We start from the raw sequence: 9629 nt of genomic DNA, 5'->3' as shown, positions 1-9629 counted from the left end.
TCATACCTTTTCTTGTGAATCATAAATTGTAGATTATAATGAGATAAAGCTTTTAAGGTCAGTTTCCCCCCCTCATCAGCTTAGATCATTTACTTATGATATAATAGTTTGGTCTGTTTTAAGGTTATTTATGGTGAAAATCAGTGAAAACCATGCAGTTAATATGTTTTTTTTTATTAAATGATAAAGAATAACTACAGGCAGAGTTGGATTTACTTTCATTAATTTTTTTTATTAAATGATAATAACTACAGGCAGAGTTAGATTTACTTTCATTTTTCTCTCATCCCCCCCAACGTCCCTGTCTAAGTAATGCAGATGTTTCTCAGGTCTAGAGAGGGATTCTTCACAATGCCACTCCCCTAGTCCCAACCTAATATTTTAAAAAAATGCCATTGACATTGTTATCTTATATGCCACTAAGGAAGGAGAACACACCACGGAGAATGTGTGTTCTTAGGCAACCTTTCCTAAGGGAAGGGAAAAATAACTGTCATGCAGGAAGACACAGTAAGGAGACTTGTGCATTTCAGTCTTGGTACTGGGTAGGGGGGAAGAAACCTCTCGTGAGATTTTCTGCTCTGAGAATTGAATAAAACATTCTATTGCTTTATTAATTTATATCCCATAAAATCCCTGTCTTAAGTTTAGTATATATCTAAATTTTTTTTTCTTTATTGATGAAGGTATTACATATGTGTCCTTATCCCCCCATTGCACCCCTACCCCACACCCATTCATGCCCTCACCCCCTGGTGTCTGCGTCCATTGGTTATGCTTATATGCATGCATACAAGTCCTTTGGTTGATCTTAAGTTTAGTATATTTACACAATTATGCAACCATCACTAAAATCTAATTTGAAAACATTTTATCACCTGAAAAAGAAATCTTGTGCCTTTTTCCCACCCCCAACCCTAGACAACTACTAATCTAATTTCTGTCTCTATAGACATTTCATAAAAATAGAATCATAGGTGTTCCTTTGTGTCTGGTTTTCAAGGTTCATCCACGTTGTGCTGTGTATCAGAACTTCGTTTCTTTTTATGGCTGAATAATAATCAAATGTGTGGATATACCACATTTTGCTTATCCATCCATAAGTTCACGGACATTGAGGTTGTTATCAGTTTTTGGCTACTGTGAATAATGCTGCTACAAATAATTATGTACATGTATTTGCAATTCTCCAGCATACATACCTCGGAGTGGAGTTGAAGGGTCCTATACATGAAGCCCATGTTTAACTTCTTAACACTCTAATAAAAAATCTGAGTCAGAATTAGATTTGCGGTCTGAACCTCAGTTACCAGTGTGGCCCAAACAAGTGCAAGCAAGTAATTTAATTTTAAGTGGATCAGATTTGTGGTTCTCTCAGGTAATTGGCAGAAGCATATGCAGATACTCTCCCCAAGAACTTCACTTTGATCTCCGTCAGTCGAAGTTGCTGGCAATTTTAAGGTGCATTCTGGTTTCAGGCATATTGCATAATGAAAAATCTTATGTCATAGAGTTAGTGAAATACAGTAAATGGAAATAAACGTTCTCTAACAAGTCCAGTGTCCTCTCCTACATTGAATTGCTTTCTGTGTAGTCTATTTTGTGCTATTAGGTCTCGTTTGATGGCCTATTGTTGTATCAGAACTTCTAAAATGAGCCGTTCTTTACAAAAGGCCCCTGAGAGAATGGGGATGCACACTTTGTTAAACTCTATATATTCTATATATATATGCTCCCTTTCACTATGAGGAGGAGTGACAAGATTTCATAATTGGAAAGAAAGCTCTTTGTGACCTTTGGGTCCAATTTTCACATCTTACCAAGGAGGTGGAAGACTTGGCCTTCGTGGTGGCTAAATGCATGCTGTGTCTGTGAACCCCTCTGGGCAGGGCCTTTGCCATTGTGGTTGCCTTTCCTGCAGACTCAAGATTTTCTCTGACGGTCAGGCAACCCTGGGTAGCAATGCCCAGGTTGTGTCTGAAAGCCCGAGGGACCCTGCTCTCAGTGCTGACTTTCTCACCTCCTCTGTCTGGGACCTTCTGGGCTTGGCAGCTGCTCTCTGCTGCTCTGTCTGGGGTCATTGGATCGCGGTGATGGGAAACAGGCCCGATCACAGCTTATCTGATCACCCGTTTGGATGTTTCACAAACACTTTAATTAATATGTTCCAAACTGAACTCTTTTAAAAAAATATTTTTATTGATTTCAGAGAGGAAGGGATAGGGAGAAAGAGAACATCAATGATGAGAGAGAATCATTGATTGGCTGCCTCCTGCACCTTTCCCCCCCTTCCCACTGGGGGTCAAGGCCACAACCTGGGCATGTGCCCTTGACCGGAATCAAACCTGGGACTTTTCAGTCCTGAGGCTGACGCTCTATCCACTGAGCCAAACCAGCCAGGGCCCAAACTTAATTCTTGATATATACCTCCCTCCTCCATCTGAAACCTTTTCCTTTCCCAGGCTTCTACATCTCTTAATGTCTTCAACCTCTTGCTAAAGCCAGATGCTTGGGAGTCATCTTTGATTCCTTCCCTTTCCTTAAACTTCCATGTTTCCAAGTCTGATGATTTCTGCCTCCAAAATTTATTTCCTATCTGTCCACTTTTCTCTCTCCCCTCTGTAACTTTAGCTCAAGGTACTTCCAGATTTTGCCTCAGTTACTTTAAGAGCAGCCGAATGTGTTTTCTTGTTTCCTTTGTTCACACTCCTTCTGCCCTCCCAACTGTACCCTATTCATTCTCCACACAGCACCAAAGTTATCTTATTTTAAAAAGAATTCTGGAATGGCCTGTGTGGCTCAGTGGTTGAGTGTCAACCTATGAACCAGGAGGTCACGGTTCAATTCCAGGTCAGGGCACACACCCAGGTTGGGGGTTCAGTCCCCAGTGGGGGGCATGCAGGAGGTAGCCAATCAATGGTTCTCTGTCATCATTGATGTTTTATCTCTCCCTCTCCCTTCCTCTCTGAAATCAATAAAAATATATTTAAAAAAAAGAATTCTAATATGAAACATTTCAAATATATACAAAAAGTAGCAAGGATAGTAAAATGAATTCCTGTGTATTCATTACTCATCTTTCACAGTTGTCAACTCAAGACCCATCTCATTTCATCTGTAATCCACCCCTAGGTTATTTAGAATCATAGCTTAGACACTCACTAAGGTCAGGAAAATAACATTCATATAGAACTATTACCCAATCTATACTTCAAATATGGCATTATTTTAACCTATATTTTAATATGCAAATATAAAAGATAGGTCTCTTTTTAAAAACATTATAAGATTGTAATCACACCTGAAAAAATTAACAGTATACATCAACTATCCTGTCAGTGTTCGAATTTCCCCAGTTGTCTCATATAATTTATTAACAGCATGTTGGTTTGAATCAGGATAGAGTGATCCTTCTTGAAATCAAATTAGATGATGTCAATTTGCTTAAAATCTGCCCATGAGTTTGCATGTCTCTGAGATGAAGACCCCAATCTACCTCAGTCCACAAGGCTTGAGGTGGTCAGGCCCCCACATACTGCTTCTCCCTGGTCAGGGCCACTCTCACCCTCATTCACTGCCTTCTGGCCACAGGCCTCTTACAGTTTTTTGAGTGTACAAACCCTTTGCTGCCCTATTTTTGTGCATGTGGGTGTCTCTGACCACAGACTTCCTCCCACTTCTCCCAGGGCTTCTTCCTGTCTGTCACCCACCGCTCTCAGCTGGGATGTTCTCCCACCTCTTGTAATGACTCCTCCTGAATAGATTACTCTTCTCCGATTTCTCTGTCTTAACTCTCATTTCTTTCACACCGTTTCTCATTTTGTAGTTAATTATTACTTGTTTTTTGACCATTTGTTCCTTTGGGCTCTAAGTTCCATGAGGATAGGACTGGTCTGCGCTGCTCATTACCGTTATGTACTCTGCATCCAAGCACCGTGCTCAGCACATAGGTCCTCAATGCATGTTTTTTCAAATTCATGAATTTGTTGAATGAATGTACTAATCAGAAAATATAGATGGGTAATCAGAGTAGACTGCAAGGATTTTCAGTGCATTAAAACAAATCCAGTCATCATTTATTGAGAACTTACCAAGGATAGGGCAGAATAATTGCTGTTATTGTTTAAGGGAGAGTGAGTTAATGGATCTTTGGGATGTGCATTTTTAAAAAAATAATGATTACAGCTAGTTGTGTTAATCAACCCGAATACATACAAAATTAGGTAATGCCCAATTGCTTGGGCCTCGTAAACACTATTCAGGATTGTGGGTGCCTCCTTTGCTATTTCTCAACTATGGGCTGACTCACTTTTCATCTGAAGTTTATATAAATAAGCTGTCAGACCGAGTCTCAGGGGATAGAGCGAGCTTCACTGCCTTTTGTTAACTTTCTACCATTCTTTTTTGCCTGATTTCATGAGTTCTTTATCTCTCTTTTGATAAAAATAGCTCAAAGTGAATAATAAAACTTCCAAAAAGCAGATACTACTTGGGAGCTTTGCCTTTTGAAATGTATCAAACTTCTCCATTGCTTATGTTTTGAAAATTTATCAATCTCTCTAGTCCAGGGGTGGGCAAACTTTTTGACTCGAGGGCCACATGGGTTCTTAAACTGGACCAGAGGGCCGGAACAAAAGCATGGATGGAGTGTTTGTGTGAACTAATATAAATTCAAAGTAAACATCATTACATAAAAGGGTACGGTCTTTTCTTTTTTAGTTTTATTCATTTCAAACGTAGTTTGCCCACTGCTGCTCTAGTCCCTCCTCTCTCCCTTTCTTCCCTCTCTCCCCCATTTGTGTCATCATGTTTGTAGAACATCATGCGTAGAACTTTGCAAAGGTGGAGTGATATTCGGGTTAGGTACATTTGTGAATAATGTGAAATTCAGTATCATGTATCATATACATTTAGTAAATAGTCTGAAGACTTATTAATAGTCACTAACAAATCTAAAGGACTCTGAAATTGTTTAAAACTGAAGTAGTTGGGCATTTATGTATGACTTTTATCTTTGTGTAAAGTAATTTATATGTTATTTATTTTATTTTTGCTGTCCAGAGTGAAAGTATTCAAGCCAGCAAGGAGTATTTTTTATTGCCTGTAAGCAGAATGTTATAACTAGAACTCAGAATGTTAAAGCCCCATGTAGTTCTGATTAAGTAGCATTTTCAGAGGTATAGGCATAGTTTTGGTTTTCCCTGTAGCCCATAGTTATAAGCTGTGGTTTCTATTTATTTTGGCATGTAAAAAAGTTTTCTGCAAGACTTGTTTTACTTTATGCAATTAAAAGATTGTTTGTGTGTATATTTGTCTAAAGTTCTGTGTCAAATCCCCCAGTGATTTAAGAGATTCTTTGCCGTTTAAAGAATTTGGTGCCAGTTTAAAAGATATTATACCAAAATATATTCTTTGCTTTGATTCACATAATTCTGTGTGGTTACTACAAGAAAAATAATTTCATGGCCCTGACCGGTTTGGCTCAGTGGATAGAGCGTCGGCCTGCGGACTCAAGGGGCCCGGGTTCGATTCCAGTCAAGGGCATGCACCTTGGTTGTGGGCACATCCCTGGTGGGGAGTGTGCAGGAGGCAGCTGGTCGATGTTTCTCTCATCGATGTTTCTAGTTAGAAACATCCCTCTCCCTCTCTCTTCCTCTCTGTAAAAAATCAATAAAATATATTAAAAAAAATAATAATTTCATGATCAACTACTAAAAGCATATATATTTTAAGAGAACCTTCTCATTTTCTCAGTACAATTGTATTGTTGAAATACATATATTTTCAGTAAAACTTAAATAAAATAGCACAAGAATGACTTTTCAGACAATTCGAAGTAAGTTAAAAATTATTTTGCAAAATTTATGTCTTTAATCTATGAAAATTTTTATTTGGAAGCAAAACTTCAAAGTGTAAAGAATACATAAATGTAATATATACACCAATTACTTAATACATCATGTCTTCTTGGGAGCACTGCTGTTTTTGTAAAGTCACCATTCCTCTCAAGGTATTTTGTTATTTTCATGCAGTCTTGCATTGGCTACCTCAAGATATAAAACATTAAAAAATCAAAGTAAAAATATAAAAGGAAAGAAAAGATTTTGGCCATTTCCCCATATGAGAGACCCACCTCATCAGCCCATATCTGAGACCCACCTCATCAGCCCAGGGATACGGTGAGCATGCCTACCTTGCATGGTTTAACAAATGCTTGTTGAGCATGTTCTCCACATCAGGTACTGAGTTGGTTTGCGGGGAGAGACTTGACAAAGGGAGCGCATGGGTATGGGTGGGGGTCTTCTGGAAGTCCCCAGTCCCCTCTTGAACACTTGTTTTCCACCCACACCTTGGTGTTGATTGTTTCTTCATGGGATGAAGGGTGGAGGGACACGTGTGTGGGGATGTATGGCTTTGCATGGTTTTTAACTAATAAAGGGAAGATGTTGAAGATTTTATTGTTAAACATTAAAAGCAAACGAAGGCAAGTAATTCTGTATTCTTTTGGTTGGAAATTATGTTTTAAGCCCGACACTAACAGGAAAAAAGTTTTGACAAAATCCCTGTAAACCCAGTTAAAAGGGAATTAACTGGGACAACAACTGAACATCTATGTCCAAAACACAGATCAAGAAAGAGAACACTTGGATGCAAAAATTGCCAACAAAGATACATGCAGATAATTGAAAAGAAGAAATACAGGTCAGCATTAGTTTCCTGTGGCTGCTGTAACAATTATCACAAACGTGGTGGCTTACGCAACTCAGATCTATTCTCTTACAGTTCTGGAGGTCGGAAGTCTGAAATGGGTTTCGCTGAATCAAAACCAAGGTGTCCCTTCGCCACACCCCCCTGGGAAATTCTAGGAGAGAATCCATTTTCTTTTCTATCTCCAGCCTCGAGAGCTGTATTTCTTGCATTCCTTGGCTTATGACCTCTTCCTCTGACTTCAAAGCCCGCAGCAGCAGCAAATATTTTGAAATTACTCCGTTTCCATGGGCATATCACCGTTTGCCCTCTCTGGGCCTCCTTGCTATAAAGATACCTGTGATTGATGGCTCGCAGGGCCCACCTAGATAATCCAGGATTATCTCCTCACTTTAAGACTCTTAATTACACCAGTAGGGTCTCTTTTTTCATTTAAGGCAACATTCACAGGTGCCAGGGATTAGGGCCTGGGTATTTTGGGGGGCCATTATTCAGCCGAACACAGCTAAAAATAGCATGTATGGTAGAGCGATACACACACATACAACTGTATTGTTAGGAATTGGTTATCTCAGCATGGTGGGGTTACAGGGTGCTTGTAAAAGGTCCCCTTTATATATCTTTGCATTGTCAAAGTTTTTATGGGATACATTTTACTAACGATCAGAAGAAATAGTAAAAAAAGAAATAAAATTACTTTTAATTTGGGAAAAAGGATTATAAAAGACTTTGTATTTTAGAACAGTTTTAGATTTACAGAAAAGTTGAGAGGATAATACAGAGAGTTACCTATACCATCATTTCCCCTCTTATAAACATCTTAAATCAGTATCATGATTTATTATAATTAATGAGCCAATATTAATACATCATCATTAACTAAAGACCATACTTATTTTTACCTAATTGCCTGTGACAGTTTTTCGGGCTTGTTTTTTCTGTTTGAATGTTTTGAGGCATACTAGCCAGATATTTTGTAAGATGCCCCTTATTGGAATTTGAATGATGTTTTTCTCCAGGTAAGACTGAGCTTCCAGGTTTTTGGGAGATAGAGCAGAGAGATAAAGAGCCACTTTCATTACATTATATCAGGGTCTATTATCAACATTATTTATCACTGTTGATGTTGGTCTGCATCACCTGGCAGCGATTGTATTTGTGAGGTTTTTCCACTGTACAGTTACTTTTTTGAGGCAGGAGGAGTTATGTTTCCCCTAAATGAGGGTAGAGAATCTATATAAATTATTTGGATGTTCTGGATGTTCAGTGTTTTTTTCTTTTAGATTGCATCAAGATGGCCATGTCAAATTTTCATATTTGAACATTCTCAAAGGCGTCTTTTAACCTGTATGAGACTCTGAGCATGGATAAGTTAATTTTAAGCCGAAGAGCTCTTGGAAATATGTGGTAACTCACCATTTTAGGGATGTCTGAAATTAACTGGGTGGTCTACCTTTTGTAATTTCTCAAAGGTTTTGTTCAAATACAAGTTAGATGAATTCTCTTACATATTGCACTTTATTCACAACAAATATAGCTGGACTTAAAGTTTCTATTGATAAAGGAAAAAGAATGTTAGATAAAAGTAACTTATGTTGATGGGAAAATATAGGTGTGAAATATACCGTACAAATAATTTTGCAGTTGGCCTTGTCATTCTCTTTTCCTTCCTTGAGAAATCCTGACCTTTGCAAGACCAGGTCTCTTACAGATTTCTAAAATGCCCTGTGGTTGTCCTTTGAAGTACAGTATCTGTCACATTTGCTATCATTTGCTGGATGGAGAGCTCCCTGGGAGCTGGGACCATGTGTCCTCTGCTCATTACTGTATCTCCCATGCCCACACACAGTAGGCATACAAATACATGTTAACCGACTGTCCGATGCTATTTTGGGCACTTCTAGAAATATAGGTGGTTAAATATTGGGTCACAGTTATCATAACATGATGCTGTGTGAAAAGGTAATACACAATAACAGAATTAAAGAAAAATGTGTATATATATATATATGTGTGTGTGTATATATATATATATATATATATATATATATATATATGAGGAAGATGAAGTAAATGTTGCAAAATGTTAACAGTGGTTACCTCTGGGTTATGAGATTATGGCTGGCTTTAATTTTCTTCATTGTTTTCCAGTTCTCTTCGAGGAGTTTATTATTTTATAATCAGGAAATATCAAGAACACAGTACCTACAACTTTTATAATTAGATAAAATGGTAAGCCCCATTATAAAAACAACAACAAAACAAACAGAACAGTTCAGTTCTAGTATGCACAAGAGCCCTTGAGGCAAGACAAGAAAGTTGCCAAGTCACTGACCTTCTCTAAGGCTACTTAAAAAGATCTCATCAAGACCAGTTCAAGTATTGTTTATCTAGTATTAATTTCTTTTTATTTTATTTTATTTTTTTTAGTGGTTAATTCTTTTTTTAAAAATTGTTTTATTGCTTAAAGTATTACAAAGAGTATTACATATGTCTCCTTTTTTTTTCCTGCCCTTTACAATCCCCTGGCTTCCCCTACCCCCCAGTGTCTTATGTCCATTGGTTATGCTTATATGCATGCATACAGGTCCTTCGGTTGATCTCTTATCACCCCCCCTCCTGCCTCCCAACCCTCCCCGGCTTTCCTGCTGTAGTTTGACAGTCTGTTTGAGGCTGCTCTGCAAAAATATTGTTCATAAGTTTATAATGGTCTTTATTATCCATAAATGAGTGAGATCATGTGGTATTTTTCCTTCATTGACCAGCTTATTTCACTTAGCATAATGCTCTCCAGTTCCATCCATGCTGTTGCAAATGGTAAGAATTCCTTCTTTTTTACAGCAGCATAGTATTCCATTGTGTAGATGTACCACATTTTCTAGTCCACTCATCTGCTGATGGGCACTTAGGCTGTTTCCAGA

The sequence above is a fragment of the Myotis davidii genome, unplaced genomic scaffold, assembly GCF_000327345.1.
Source record: "Myotis davidii unplaced genomic scaffold, ASM32734v1 scaffold197, whole genome shotgun sequence".
NCBI lineage: Eukaryota > Metazoa > Chordata > Mammalia > Chiroptera > Vespertilionidae > Myotis > Myotis davidii.
Note: the sequence above shows the minus strand (reverse complement) of the source record.